This window comes from Lolium rigidum, chromosome 3, assembly GCF_022539505.1.
Source record: "Lolium rigidum isolate FL_2022 chromosome 3, APGP_CSIRO_Lrig_0.1, whole genome shotgun sequence".
In the NCBI taxonomy this organism is placed as follows: domain Eukaryota; kingdom Viridiplantae; phylum Streptophyta; class Magnoliopsida; order Poales; family Poaceae; genus Lolium; species Lolium rigidum.
The window spans coordinates 77,716,523-77,733,108 of record NC_061510.1 but is presented as its reverse complement, the minus strand read 5'-3'; positions in this window follow the sequence as shown (position 1 = coordinate 77,733,108).

Here is a 16,586-nt window from a genome sequence, read left to right as displayed (position 1 = left end):
GATGCTTTTCGGTTCATGTAAGTGAAAAGAAGCAGTCGAGTTGGCGGTGGTGGGTCTCTCATCATCGATTAAGGACGTGGCCTCCCAAGCAGACTACCCTTCATTGGCGCACATGGTGCAGAAGCTGTCAGCATATGAACAGCGCCACCCAGATGTTTACCAGGATAAATTCAAGCGTGCGGTGACCCTGGTTGAGGCAGACGAGGATGAAGGTGCTGCGGGAGATCGAGAGGTAGCAATGGCTGAATGGACTCGAGCGACGAGCCCCGTGACCTGCAAATGGGTGAAGCCACAAGGCCCTCCAAAAGGGTTCGACTTCGACGTGACCAAGACTGAGCAGATTTTTGATCTCTTACTCACGGAGAAGCATATAAAGGTACCCGAAGGCCACAAGATCCCCACGGTGCAAGAGCTGAACGGAAAGCCATACTGCAAGTGGCACAACACGTTCACCCACACCACCAACGACTGTAGGGTGTGGCGGCAGCAGATCCAAATGGCGATAGAAAATGGACGGTTAATTTTCAACCAGTACGCCATGAAGGTCGACACACACCCCTTCCCCGCCGTGAACATGGTGGAGTATACTTACCATGAAGGGTGCCAGCCAGATCTCTCGTGCAATATCAACATGGTAGGGCTCGGGCACCACTCTGGTAAGGACGGAGATGAGGGCAGCTGCTCTCATAGCGAAGACACAGAGGAAGCCGCTCCACGCGATCGGCTCCGCCAAGACGGCAAGCGCTACGTCACAGAGGGAGAAGTGAAGAACATAATATATCAGCGACCTCTCTCTGATCACCTCCTCAACAAGTATGTGAGTCAGTATGACCAACGCCGGCGATACAACGACGATGATGAAAAAGATCGTCGGGCTAGGGACGACAGGAGACGTCGTCGGCATGATCACGACGAGGAACGACACGAGCGCCACGCCAAGGAAAAGTCGAGGGAGCAAGACGACGAGGATAGGCACTGGGACTGCCCCTTCTTCAGACACTGCTGGGATTCAGGAATGAGCCGATTGCCAACAATCGGCAAGCCGCCGGAATGCAAACAGAAGAAGGATGCAGCTAACGTGTCTGTGTTCAAGCGTCTAGGGCCTCTCCCGCCTCGGAACAAGCATGCTGAGTCCGCTCGGGTGGAAGATCTCGAGGAACTAGAGGACGATGATGAAGAAGACAAGTATCATCGCCCCAGGTGGTGCCCTGATGGGCTCAGCCGTTCCCAGAAGCGAAGGGTTCAGCGTCTACGTGGGTTAGAAGAAGCCGAAAGGTTATACCTGCACACGTTGAGGAAGGCACGGCCTGATCTGGCCGCCAAAATTCAGCGAACCCTGGACGAAGAAGGTCGGCCACAAAGAAAAGAGTGGCGCCCCAGACAAAAGAAAGCCGATGATGAGACATCGGCTGGCACAAACATGGTCTCCATCCTTCCAACGGAGTTTAGTGCTCCAGGATTGGACGACTCCGAGCGCATCAACGTGACACAGGATGGGACTAGGTTGGTTTTATCCACCGGCCTGACCGTGTAACAAAAGCAAACATCGATGGACGAACGTGGCGATGCCGATCCAGGTGATCGGCCCCAAGGATTTATGGAGGAACATTACAAAACCTTCATCGTGCAAGCAACGTGGAGGCCGATTCCAGCAATCGGCCAAAATTATCCTCACCATCCATTCTGCCTGGGTTCAACATTTGATCCAGCAGGGAATACCTAAAGAGCCGATACCATCAAGTCCCTTGAAAGAATCGGCTCGGGGGGCACCTAGGCGGAGAAAACACGAGGATATGAAGTAGGAGTATCTTGCAAATGCCCAGCAGCCCAAGATATTCTTTGATGATGGGTATGGAAGTATGGGGGCCGATACATAAATCGGCCGCAAAAAATTCAAATTTTTTTAAAGACAACCGATGCAGCAGACATCGACTTAAGGATAGAAAGCCGATGCATGGCCATCGACTCAAGAGGTATAACTGTTATAAGCAGAGGGTCAATGGAGCAGGAAGTGGGCCACGAAGAGAGATTCTAATGGAAGAACTCCTCAATGGAGTGGTTTGATGGTTCAGATGCTCTCTTCAAGAACCTCTGGATGACCAATGCCAAGAGCAGCGTGGACGTGCAGATCAGGTTAAGGATGGGTTGCATCAGATCCGCCAAAGGAAAGGAGCCGATCTGACCTGAAAGGCGCGAGAAGTGGACTGAAGAAACTCGGGGGGCAGCTCACCCTGAAGGTTCTCTGCTCTGGGGAGCCGATGTTGTTGAAATCGGCCAGCTCTGCGTCATGATTTGAGGCCGATGGCGGCACATTTGGCTGGTTCCCTACCTTCCTCGCCTTTACCGAGGCTCGGGGGGCAGCTTGCCCTGGAGGACCCTTTGCTATAGGAAGCCGATTTGGTTGAAATCGGCTGGCTCTACATCTCGGCTTTGAGGAATAGTTGCTGCGGGGAAAGACGGAGCAGGAGCGTGTCCTGCAGAAGTATCAGCTCCGGCTTCCGGATTGATTCAGCAATGGTCCTAGAGCTCTTCCGAAGACAAAGGTGGCCGTTAGTGATATGCTCAGTGACTGTGGGTTTGCAGGATACCATTTGAGGAGATGGCTAAATTGGCTTGTCTCGAAATTTGTCATAAGAGGTCGATGCGTTGCCATCGGCTCATTGAGCGTTGATCCAATTAACAATCGGCAGAATCCGTACGAAGGGAAATCGGCAAAATCAAGTAAGGAAAAGTCTTCTTCATTAATAAGAGAGGATTTTTTACAATGAGGAGCCGATTGCTCAAAGCAAGGAAGGGCAAAAGAAAGAGCCGATTACTCCGGGACTGCTCATCCTACATAACTAATCCTCGCTAGCATCGTCGTCGGCGTCGCCGTCGGCACTACTGCCAGAGAATTCCTCGCCGCTGCTGCCCCAGCCTTCGGCCGGAGCCTCTTCCTCCTCGTCATCATCATCATCATCCTCGCTGTCCGCCCAGGTGCGGAAGCGCTTCGTCGGCGGGTACCCGGCGGAAGAGGAGGAATCATCTTCCTCCTCCTCCTCTTCTTCCTCGTCATCATCTTCGTCTTCGCTGTCCGCCCACATGCGGGAGCGCTTCTTCGGCGGGAGCTTGGCGGAGGGGGAGGCCTTGGCCTTCGCTGCTTCTCCTTCTTTCTTCTCCTTGTCGGAGGAGATGGGGTTCGCCCCGGGGTGGAGGTCGTCCTCTTTCTTGTTCTTCGGCGACGACTGGAGGGGGAGGCCGGAGGGGGAAGAGGAAGAGGAAGACATTGCTACAGGGGAAGAGGGTTTTTTGGGCGCTGGTGGATAGAACGGAGCAAAGGGATGAAGTGGTGAACCGTTTGGCACAGATAAATAAAGGGAGTGTAGTGGAGATTTAATGCCATGACGGTTCTCGAGGACGTTTTGCCGAAGTTGTCAATTCGTGCGGAGAAGCCCAGGAGGCGAGGCGAAATGATGGAAGATTCTGCGGCAGTTCTGCTCTGCCATGACATGACCCGACGGAAGAAAAGCGTAATGATTTTGGAAATGTCATTTCCAAAACCAGGGGGGCATGTGTTATCACCAGAATTTGACCGAGTCAGAGGTGGGCCGCGATCAAGATGGGCTTAAAGATTATATACGGAAGAAATACGTGAATCGGCCTTATATGCGAAGTTGGGCTAAATTGCCCATGTATCTGTATTATAGTAGATCGCATCTTAATTTAGAAGTTAGAGTTTTACCCGTGCACGGTTAGGTGCACGCCTGAATTAGAAAGTCCCCTGGACTATAAATATGTATCTAGGGTTTATGGAATAAACAACAACCAACGTTCAACACAAACAAATCTCGGCGCATCGCCAACTCCTTCGTCTCGAGGGTTTCTCCGGTAAGTACCATGCTGCCTAGATCGCATCTTGCGATCTAGGCAGCACAAGCCTGCCCACGTTGTTCATGCGTTGCTCGTGCTGAAGCCTTTTTGATGGCGAGCAACGTAGTTATCTTAGATGTGTTAGGGTTAGCATTGTTCTTAGAATCATATGCTTTCGTTATGCAACCCTTGCACATCTAGCCGCCCTTACACCTATCTTAGGTGTAGGGGCGGCACCCGCTTGATCATAGTTTAGTAGATCTGATCCATTACGGTTGCTCCTTGTTCATCAAGGATTAGTTTAACATCCGCAATAGTTAGGCCTTACAAAGGGTTGGAGGATCCAGCGGCGTGTAGGGTGACGTTTGCTAGCCCTAGAAAGGATGTTCCGGGGATCAACCTCGTGTTGGTTTTTAGACCCTGTCTAGGATCGGCTTACGGTCACCGTGCGCGAGCGCGAGGCCCAATCGTGAGTAGGATGATCCGATTATGCGGTGAAAACCCTAAATCGTCGTAGATCTAATTAGCTTTATCTTGATCAAGCAGGACCACCATATATTCGGACACCTCGTTCGAATCATGGGTGAATCGGCTCTTTGAGCCGATTCACGAGATAACCTGAGAGCCGATCGAGGCTCGTATTTAATGTTTACGTGTATGCCATGCAGGAAACTAAGCGAGGCATCATCAACACCTTCCTGACCAGGTATAGGTCAGGTGGCACGCCCTTGCGATAGCATCGGATGTGCGACCAGGAGGCTTTGCGGGCCGTCGCTCTGAGGGACTGGGGCCAGCCGCAGCCCTAGTTGTTCCCGGCTCTACTGTGTTGCCCGTCTCTGCCCGCCAGGGGGTTTCTGACGTCAACAATTATGTATCGCTCACAAGAGCTCCGTGTATGCCTCTGTGAAGACCTCGTTTTTGCGCTCTTGATCCGTTACTAACATCTCACCCACCCTCACCGCCGCGATGTAGTTTTTCGTCCTTCTCCCATTCACAACCGGATGGAACAGCTTGGAGTTGGCGTCTCCCTCTTTCAACCATCTCAACCTCGATCTTTGTTTGGTAATCATTCGCTCAAGGGATGCCAACCCTAGGACCGATTGCTTAAGCATCTTCCTCAGCCAAGCCTCCGCCGGGGACAACGCCCTCGACTCTTGTGCCACATCAAACCTCAAGATCAAGGTGTTCGCTATAGTGATCTTAAGTTTCACATTACCCACCCTCCTCTGTCCCCAAGACTGTAGAAACTCCGCCGCATTGCGAAAAAGTGCATCCAAACGCTTAAAGGGGTCGATGATCCTAGGGTCACATCTCCAAGCCTCCTTAACCGCCTCATCGAAACCCTCCAACTTGAGCCAAAAGGCCTAAAATTTGAACCTCCGTTTGGGGTTGAACACCGCACTAAGCCCTAGGTAGATAGGGGCGTGATCAGATACCAAAGACGATAGCGCTTGGAGGAATGCATCAGGGTGTAGCAGGTCCCAATCCACCGAGACCAGGACACGATCAATGCGCGTGAGCGTAGGGCTCTCCCTTTCATTACTCCACGTGTACAACCTCCCATGCAGGTATAGATCTCTCATCTCATGCTCATGCACAAAGTGCCGGAATCTCGCCATCATGTTCCGGTCAAGCCTATAATTGTTCTTGTCCTCTGCGTGCAAGATCATATTAAAATCTCCCAGGATCATCCAAGGTCCAGGACACAGGGATCTCCTCTCCGCCAACTCTCTCATAAACTCAATCTTGTCCTCATTTGATTGAGGACCATACACCGTGGTTAGCCACCACCTGTTATTATCACGGGGAATCAGTTCCGCAGTGATCGCATGTGGGTCTAGGCTAACCCTATCCACCTCCAGGACCGAAGTGTCCCATGCAAGCAAGATCCCCCCACGAGTGTCCTCCGCCGGCACATAAACATAACCATCAAACGATGGCCCTATGCATTGCATTACGATAAAGTCATCAATTACATCCAACTTAGTCTCCTGAAAGCATACTAAACTAACTCTCATGGTCGCTACAAACTCCCGTATAGCACTCCTCTTAGCTGGATCGTTCAGACCACGAACATTCCAGCACAACACCTCTAGGAAGAAATCCATAAAGAAACTACTAACACTCCACTCCAGCTAGCACCTCAGTGCGACGCAACCGCCATCCGACAGTACTCCTGTGGCGTGAAACTCGACGGTAGCTCCTTCCCGAAGATGGACGCAAGCACCCGTAGTTGAGAATCACGAATCGGGGAGTCGAAGATGCTTCTGAACCTTGCCAAATCCTCCTTGATGACCGAAAGGTTCTCCGAGCATATCCCAAGCGCTTTCAGCAGCGCATTCTCAGCTGCTGAGGCATTCTTGACCTACGTGGCGGTGCTGGTTTCCATGGTCCTCCTAGTCACCCTCTTGGGGGTAAAAGGCTCCGCCTCAGCCCGAAACTTAGTGGCCCTCTCAATCTCATGCAACAACAGGGGGGAGGGGCGAGCGTCTTCAGAATCGACGCATAGAAGCCCTTGACACGTGCTAACTCTTGTCTCTCTTGCTCGAGCTTGCCGCTGACATGCTATTCATGTTCCTCCTGCTCCCCTTCCTTACCACGTCCAACATCCCGTGGGACCAGCTGCATAGCACTGTTTGGCCCTGTGTAGGTCTAGCTAGGCGAGCCAACCCCTCCCAGATCCTCCTCAGCAAAGCTCAAATCTCTTTCCACCATGCAAGGTTGGGCCAGGTTGCACCTCCTCACAGGGATCGACACGGAGACAGCAAAATAACCAACATTGTTTTCACCATCACATATAGCTCTCCCTCCTTGTCGTTTCCTCCTTGTCACTGCTCAGCCATGGTCCCCACACTGGACCCCATGAACGAAATGGGCGGGGACTGCCCTCCCTCAGCGCCGACCAAAATCCCCTCCTCGGTCCCAGCGTCTGATCGCCCAAGCTCCTTGGGATCCAACTCTTCCTCAGCATCCTGCCAAATAAACCCATCCATCTTTTCTGACGCTGGCCCCACCTCTTTTTCCAACTCCTGTCGCAATTCGTCCGCATCTCCCTCCCGCTCTTTGCTTTCCTTTGCAACCATGTTCTGCGCAGTCAAACACTGCGGCGTCTCCGTCCCGCCCGCGTCTGGCACGTAGAGCACCAACAGCTCGAAGGTGGCCCTTCCTCCATGCAGAACCTGGCCCCGCCACGCCTTTGGCAGAGGCCTCAGGCACCTTACCCGCTTTTGCCGGCCTGGCCACCAGTGGGTCCGGGCTGGCCATGCAAGGCAGCCCACAGGCGAGCGGCAGAGGAGCAGCCACGACGACATCGTCTCCTACCTCCCGCCGCACGGCGCCACCCTCACGTCGACGCGCAGAGAAACCGCCGGGGCCTGTACGGCGGTCCGACACTCCTCTCCTCCAAGCAAAATCCCTGGTGGTCCGGTGAGCCGGCCCTCCCTCGCCGCCAGAAGCTCCGCTCGGTCCGTTGCCCTGGAACCCTCCAGCCCCATGCTCTCTCTGCCCCGAACCCCTCAGCAAGTCTGGCAGCCCTTCCTCCTCAACTCAAACGACATGTACCAGCACTTTATACTGCATCGCTTGGATCGGCGGTGCAGACCTCGCCGTAGACGCACGTTGCGCACCCTCCCGTACCACGGCCGCCGAAGAACGAACCTGTGTCTCCTCTCCCGTCACTGGCTCCGGCACGGCCAGCGTTCGCGCCACCAGAATAGCCTCAACCTACGATGTCCAGGCGGTGAGCTTGAACAGCGCCAGGTCAGACCTAGCCCTCGTCTCCGGCGCCACCTCCTCAACGGTGCAGCTTTTGCCCAACAGGTCCTCCACCACATAGATGTCCCAGGCATGCGGCGGGATGCCCTCCAGGATCAGCGACACCCTCGACCACATTGGAACGAGCTCCGCCTAAGCCTAGCGGTTCCACGGAAGCCAGCTCAACGGCGCCCCCGCAATAAGCACCGGTGGCCTCGACGCGATGTGATCTCTCAGCTCTGCCGATGCAAAGATCACCAAGAAATCTTCTAGAGCATAGGCATGCAACACCACCCGCCGATTGCAGCGAACATCACCTGCCGATTGCACCAACAACCATTGCCATTGGTAGCAACATCGGATGTTGTTGGTAGCATCGTCAGATGCCTTTGGTAGCACGGTCGGATGATGGTGGCAGCATCATCGGTATCCCCTTGCAGTGTCGGCAGTCATGGCTCTCAGCATCCACACATATATTGGTGCTCCTCTCACCACAACTGCCCACCCACCCCAAACGCAGCAGCGCCGAAAATTCTTGCCGCGCTGCTGCCTGCTCCTCCCTATAGCACCACCATCCATCCTCGCTCATAGCAGCGCTTCCAGGACCACAATTCCCATCTCCAGCAGATCTAAGGCAGCAACAGCCTCCACGAGCGGTGAGCTAAAGGTTCTATTGAGGAGGGGGAGGAACATGCGATGGAGGTGGAGAGGTCGTCCCAAGTGGTGATGGGATCTAGGGAGGCTGCAGAAATCCAGCGATGTTGCGGCGGTATGGGGGATCTAGCGAGGTGGTTGCAGTGCAGGGCTTCCGACGAGTTTTGGTGGAGCTTGGAGGCAGCGCATCGCAGGAGGTCCATGTCATGGCGTGTGAGAGCGGCAAGGAAGGATGGGGAAAGATACGATGTGGTGTTGTTGACAATGCTAAGCAGGAAGGATGTGGAAAGAACGCGGGCGGGTCCAACACTAGGACGTGTGTCACGTGCTGGCCCGGAGGATGAGGAGCACTGGACGATGCCAGACCCATAGGTTGCAAGCGTAGCAGTTAACTTTCATTTTACTTAGGTGGAGGAGAGATGCATGCAATAATTAGCCGAGTGGACTCTTATGGGAGATCCCACCTTTATGCATGCTCTCACGCAAATACCATACATGAGGAAAGAGATAGAGAGAAAGTTGCACTCTCTCCGTCCATAAAAGGATGTCGGAGACTTGTCTAAATTTAGACAATCTTGCGATATCCTTTTATGGACAGAGGTAGTATAAAAATTAATAATCTAATCTAAAATCACCTCGTAGGTGTATATGTCAAAGTTTTGTCGAGAGAGATGCTACATAGGGTAGCTTGAGAGAGGTGGAAGACGAGGGCGACATCAGATCACCTGGATGGCATGCGCATGATGCACCTAGGTTTGGCACGTACGATGCAAGTAAAGACTTAGTTCCTGTATTGGATTGATATTGCTCGGACCTTTTACAAGAGTCGGTGGAGGCCGTGAGTATAGACTAGAGTTAGGGTATCAATGAATGTAAGGTTCGGTGCCCTGTAGGGCTCTGGACAAGCCTTATATAGACGACTCAACTAGGATTTGCAGATCATGTCGACCCGGTTATGGTTTCGGGTTAGGAGAAGCTACACCTAATCCACGGCTTGTGCCTCACGTTGTTCCTTTGGCCTTTCTCGAGGCCTACGAGCCGACCCACCTTGTCTTCGTGAAAGTCCACCATAGAGGCAGCCGTGAGCTAGTCACTAGCCATCCTAGTGACATGGTTTGATCCGGCTCCTGGGTCTATCCAGTTGGGTATTCCCTCATCAGTATATGCACGTACTCATTGTCTAAAACTATATTTCGAAAAATGGTTTGTACATATCAATATTCTATATTCACACAGTATTTTGGGGGAAAACAATTACGCCATGTGTAAAAAACCAACTTTGGATACTCCAATATTACTATTCATGGGACTTTTTCTTTCTTTTTTACACCAGACACACAAAAAATTATCTTTCAGGAAAGTTTGCGTGTTAACATAGAATGTCCAGATGTACGTCTAATTATTTCTTTCAGAATTTTTATATTTTGTAATATATTTTATGCATTCTTCATATAATAGGTCCATCTACCCTATGACCAAAAACATCATATCATCTAATCTAATAGCCAACCTTACTAATGTATGAGCGACTATAAAGGATGACTCTAAATGACATGGCAGCTGTATATAACTATCCGTTAGCTATAATATTTATCCATGATTTTATGCTATCATAACATTGCACATTTCAAAAAATTGACTCTATAAATTAATAAATAAGGCATTTTATGTTATTATTAATGTATATGATACCATGCACTATGCAGGTGCTAAGATGTAGTATCATATGCATGATATTACTCTACGTTACTTTCCATTATGAGTGGTTGGAGAGCTCACTTCCGTCATATTTTTCATGTTTCTCTATTACAAATACATCAAAGTAGCATGTAATTGTGGGCTATAAGAACTCACATAGCGGGAGTAACTTAGATGGTAACATGCATTTAATAACGATAAAAAAAGCCTGATGTAGAGAGTAAGTAATAATGAGATATATGTTTGTGGTAATAATATCTTACTAAGTTACTATAACATAAAGCACCCATGGGAAAAATAATTTTATAACCCAATAAATGAGCACTTCCATTATGCCACATATATGTTACTACCTATTATAACTGTAGTACTCCGTGATTAAGTGTACATTTGACTTTTTTTGTAGCTCAAACTTTTCCAAGCTTGACAAAATAGTCCTTTATCACGGCAGCTAGACTACCAATGTATTTGTTTGCAAATAGTCCTTTCTTCACATTGTCGATCACTGGTTTTTCACGTTCCTTTCATTTGTCGAGAACTCAAAACTGGTTAGCAGAATGAGCTTGCCAAAATGCGCCAGTGGCATTCGTCATAACCTCTCAAACTGGGAGCCTAAAGGGCTAAAGCAGACTGCAACCATCGCACCATGGGATTTCTCGGGTAGTGGGAAAGAGCTTTTTTATCAGGAGGATCTCGATGTCATCGATTAATCAAGTGTAGTAATTAGTGGAAATGGGGCCCACATTATGTGGGAGATGAATCTCTACGGTCTCATGTGTTTTCATCCTATTTATTTGCTCGGCAAAACGGAAGGGTATGGGATACCAGTATGTGCTCATGCCACCTTGGTAATGTTGGAGATATGCCCAAGAGGCAATAATAAATTAGTTATTGTTATATCTTAGTGTTCATGATAAATGTTTACATCCCATGCTATAATTGTATCAACCGAAACATTGGTACATGTGTGTTATGTAAACAACAAGGAGTCCCTAGTAAGCCTCTTGTATAACTAGCTTGTTGATTAATGGATGATCATGGTTTCGTGATCATGAACATTGGATGTTATTAATAACAAGGTTATGTCATTAGGTGAATGATATAATGGACACACACCCAAATGAACGTAGCATAAGATCAAGTCATTAAGTTTCATTTGCTATAAGCTTTCGATACATAGTTGCCTAAGTCCTTCGACCATGAGATCATGTAAATCACTTACACCGGAAGGGTACTTTGATTACATCAAACGCAATTGCGTAAATGGGTGGTTATAAAGATGGGATTAAGTATTTGGAAAGTGTGAGTTGAGGCATATGGATCAATAGTGGGATTTGTCCATCCTGATGACGGATAGATATACTCCGGGCCCTCTCGGTGGAATGTCGTCCGATTAGCTTGCAAGCATATGATTGGATCATAAGAGATGACATACCACGGTACGAGTAAAGAGTACTTGTCGGTAACGAGGTTGAACAAGGTATGGAGATACCGATGATCGAACCTCGGACAAGTAAAATATCGCGAGACAAAGGGAATCGGCATCGTATGTAAATGGTTCAATCGATCACTAAGTCATCGTTGAATATGTGGGAGCCATTATGGATCTCCGGATCCCGCTATTGGTTATTGCTCGGAGAGGAGTCTCGACCATGTCTGCATAGTTCGCGAACCGTAGGGTGACGCGCTTAAGGTTCGATGTCGCATAAGTAGATTCGGAATGTGAGATGGAGTACGAAGTTTGTTCGGAGTCTCGGATGAGATCCAGGACATCACGAGGAGGTCCGGAATGGTCCGGAGAATAAGATTCATATATGGGAAGTTATTTTCCGGGGTTCGGAAAAGTTTCGGTGTTTGACCGAAGCTTCTAGAAGGTTCTAGAGGGCCACCGGTGGGCCCACCACCCCGGGAGGGACCACATGGGCCAAGGGAGTGCAGCCTGGCCTAATGGGCCAGGGGCACCTAGCCCTCAAGGCCCAGCCGGCCAGCCCCCTAGGGATAAGATCAAATCCCGGAGGATAAGATCAAATCCCTAAAATCGAGGGAGCAATTTTGGAAGGGGAAGCAAACTTGGAAGGGGATGATTTCTGATCCCCCCTTTCCTTCTGTGCGCTGGTGGGGCCCAAGGGGCTGCCTTGGCCGCCCCTCCTTCTATAAATAGAGGAGAGGGGCAGCCGGCCACTTGCCCCGACACACCAAAGTCTGTCGCCCCCCTCTCTCCTCCACCGCAAGTCTGCTCCGGCTTGGCGAAGCCCTGCAGCTTTTCTCCTCCACCACCACCACCACGCCGTCGTGCTGCTGGGATTCCGAGGGGATCTACCACACCTCCGCTGCCCGCTGGAACGGGGAGAGGACGGGCTTCATCGACACCGTACGCACGACCGAGTACGGAAGTGCTGCCGGATTGCAGCACGGAACGATCGTCTACACCAACAACGAGATTAATCTCGTAGGCTTTGGAATCTTCGAGGGTTAGTCTCATCTCCATCTCGTTGCTTCGATCTTGTAGATTAGATCTTGGGTGTTCCATAGATTAGATCTATTGGTTTTATTCGTCTTGCGGTAGGAAATTTTTTGTTTTCTATGCTACGAACCCCATCAGTGGTATCAGAGCCATGTCTATGCATAGATCTGTTGCACGAGTAGAACACAATGGTTTTGTGGGCGTTGATGCTCTTGTTGCTTTAGTTTGTGCACTTTGCATCTTGCGGGATGGTGGGATGAAGCGGCCCGGGCTAACTTTACATGACCGCGTCTCATGAGACTTGCTCCACGCTTGACATGCAACTTGTATTGCATAAGTGGCTTTGCGGGTGTCTCGTCTCTCCCACCATAGTGAAGATTCCAATTTGCACTTTCTATTGTCAACACTAGTATCACCGTTGTGGTTCATGTTCGTAGGTAGATTGGATCTTACTCGAAAACCCTAAACCACGTAAAATATGCAAACCAAATTAGAGGCGTCTAACTTGTTTTTGCAGGGTTTGGTGATGTGATATGGCCATGATGTGATGATGATTATATTTGATGTATGAGATGTTCATTATTGTATTATGGCAACCGGCAGGAGCCTAATGGTTGTCTTTAAATTTGTTAAGACCTGCGTGTCTATTCTTCATGTAATAGCTTTATTTCAAGTAGTTGTTATAGTAGCTATAAGTGATGGACAACCATGAAGCAGTGCCATGGACCTTGGTGCAATGCTGGTGATGATGGAGATCATGCTCGTGTGCTTTGGAGATGGAGATCAAAAGCACAAGAAGAAAGGCCATATCATATCACATATTATGAATTGCATGTGATGTTAATCCTTTATGCATCTTATCTTGCTTAGATCGCGACGGTAGCATTATAAGATGATCCCTCACATTAATATCAAGATAATAAAGTGTTCTCCCCTCGTATGCACCGTTGCTACGGTTCGTCGTTTTGAAGCATCTCGTGATGATCGGATGTGATAGATTCTACGTTCACATACAACGGGTGTAAGCCATGTTTGCACACGCGGAATACTTGGGTTTGCTTGGCGAGCCTAGCATGTACAGACATGGCCTCGGGACACAGGAAACCGAAAGGTTGAACACGAGTCATATGGATGATATGATCAACATGTTGATGTTCACCATTGAAGCTACATCATCTCACGTGATGATCGGTTTTGGTGTAGTGGATATGGATCGTGTGCCACTTAACAACCATGAGGGATGTTGTATTAAGTGGGAGTTCATTAGTAATTAGATTAAAACATGAACTAATTATCATGAACATAGTCTGAATAGTATTTTGAATTAAAGTTTGTAGAATTGGCATCCGTTTTCTACCATGCGCTAGTCTTGTAATTGAGATAGAAATACTGTTAAGTCTGACAAGTAACTTTATGGACTGGTACCGTATTGTTAAAGAATCAAGATATGATTAAGTCTTAATGCAAACTTTTAGTAAACCTCACATTGATGATTCAAAGAGCAATGGTTTCAATTAGTACAAAATCATCTTGTCTCCGTGAAACTTGAAGTTCAAATCCGTTTGAAAAGTAAGGAGCTGAAAATTTTGTTTTCAGAAATAAGCGAGGTATGAGATATATGTGATATCTAAGACCTTATTGCAAGATGATAGAATATAATCTAGTGAGACTACATAAACTCATAAGTTTTATGGGAATGTACGAAGGTTGAAGACGCCAGGCGTCCCAATCCTCCAACTAAGTTGGGCACTAACGATATTCGCATATCCATGAAGTGATCGTCCTCAGTATGCACCGTTGCTAAGACTCGTCGTTTCGAAGCATCACGTGATGATCGGGTGTGATAGATTCTACGTGTGCATACAACGGGTGCAAGCCAGATTTGCACATGCGAATACTGAGGTTAAACTTTACGAGCCTAGCATGTACAGACATGGTCTCGGAAAGTCGTCATGATATGATGGATAAAATGATGAGTGAAATTGTTCATCATATTACAAAGTTGCTAATAGTGAAGTCTGGAACACTTGTCATATGATGATCAACTTCAAGGTAAGAACCTCAAGGTTATTGGTATTTGACCAATGGACCTAGAAGTTATTGAAGGTGAAGTGTTTTCTGGAGAATAGGGAAAGCTAAAAGAGAAACCACAAAGATATTTTGGCGAGAAAGAAAGAAAAAGACTAGAAAGTCTAGCTCGGGTGTATATAGATGATATACATGTTATGGATGTATTCCTTGTTTGGTCACATAATAAAATTCTTGGGTGTTTGTACCAGATTGGTTGGTATGAGATGTCATACAATACAACGCAATACAAGAATACGATGGCCTAAGTGATCGATAAGGAATATGGTAATAATGCACGTCTGGAACATAATAAAGTGTTATTATGTCTGTCGTTGGCAGTCTACCTAGCCCTTAGAGTTTATAATAAAGAACTTAATAAATTGTTATTTTGCTCTGGTCAAATGAAAACAATGAGTTGTTCAAATTATGACATTGCTCCATGTACGATGGATAAGTTATTATAAATCTTAATGGTGAAACACACATACATAACACCGACGCTAAAATGCCATAAGGCAAATGATTTGAATTCCACTCATTAGTGGAACCGCCATTTAGGTCATGTTAGAAAGGAACGCATGAAGGAACTCCATTTGAATGGAATTTTGGAGTCATATGATTTTTGAATCATTTGGCGCTTGCAAATCTCTTCTAAAAGGAATTGACTTAAATACCGTTCATAGGCCAAGAGTTGAACGGCCAACTAACTTAGTGGAAACATACATGATGATATATGTGGTTCACTGGGCATAGTTGTGTGCGGGAGATTCTTCTACTTCATGAAAACTTCCAACAATGAATTGAGTATATATATGTGGATATATTCGATAAGGAAGAGGTTTGAAACATTTGAATGGATTCAAATAAATTTCAGCATGAAGTGGAAATCATCGTAATAGAAAAGTCAAATATCTATGATTGGATCATAGTGGAAATATTTGAATTACGAGTTTTAGCGAACATATAATAGAGTTATGAAGTTGTTCTACAACTCACGTTTCTTGGAGTATCATAGTGATGATGAAGTATCCGAGATACGTATCCAAACCTTGTTGGATCAAAGATGAGATAAAATATTGATGCCATTATATTTTTATGGATTATGCTTTAGAGACTACCACTTTTACACTAAATAGAGCATCATCATAATCCGTTGAAATGACACCATACGAGTTATGGCATGGGTATAAACCCTAATAGTCCTTTCTTAAATTTTGGTATGCATAGCATAAGTAAATAAGTTTACAACCAAAATCGGATGAATGTCTTTGTTGGTTATCCCAGAGAATTGATTGGGAATTCTTTCCACTATGGAGACAAAGATAAAAGTGTTTGTCGATGTTTCTTACTTATTTCAAAGAAATTGTTTCTAGCGAACTATTTGAGTGGGAGGACAATGGAACTTGATAAGGTTCATGAACCTGAGCATGATGATCAGAGTAGCACAGCATCGGAAATGGTTCCGGAAGTTGCTACGAAGATCATGGCTCCCATGTCTACAAAGTGTTATAGTCATGGAGATCAAAGTACTTATTGAACCTTGTAGGTATGGTTTACTTTATGATCAAATAAATGATTTGTGGACAAAGGATTGATTTTGAACAATAATAAACCAACTACATACAAAGAAGTTATGATGGGCCCTGACTCCGTTAAAATGGCTATGCGCCATGAAATCCAAGATAGGTGAATACTTTTGAAAGTAAATGGATCTATAACATAGATGGACTTGGATCGAATATCCTTAAAGAAGCTTGACTTATCGAAAAATTGTTTACGACAAAGTTCAAAGAGTTGACTACGATAAGATTAGATCTTCCGTGGCAATGCTTATAGTCTATGTGGATTATTCTAGTAATCGCTACATATTTCTTTTATGAGATATGATAGTAGGATGGCAGAAATACATTCCTTACCAGAAGTATGTATGAAGGATGTATACCAGATACAACCAAGAGTTTTGCTGGTCTGTGGAATACTAGATAGGTATACAAACTTCAATTGGATGAAGTGAGTATCACGGAGTTGGAATCTTCACCGGATGAAATAGACAAAGAGTTTTTGATTTCATCAGAAACGATGAAGATGCTTGCATTTG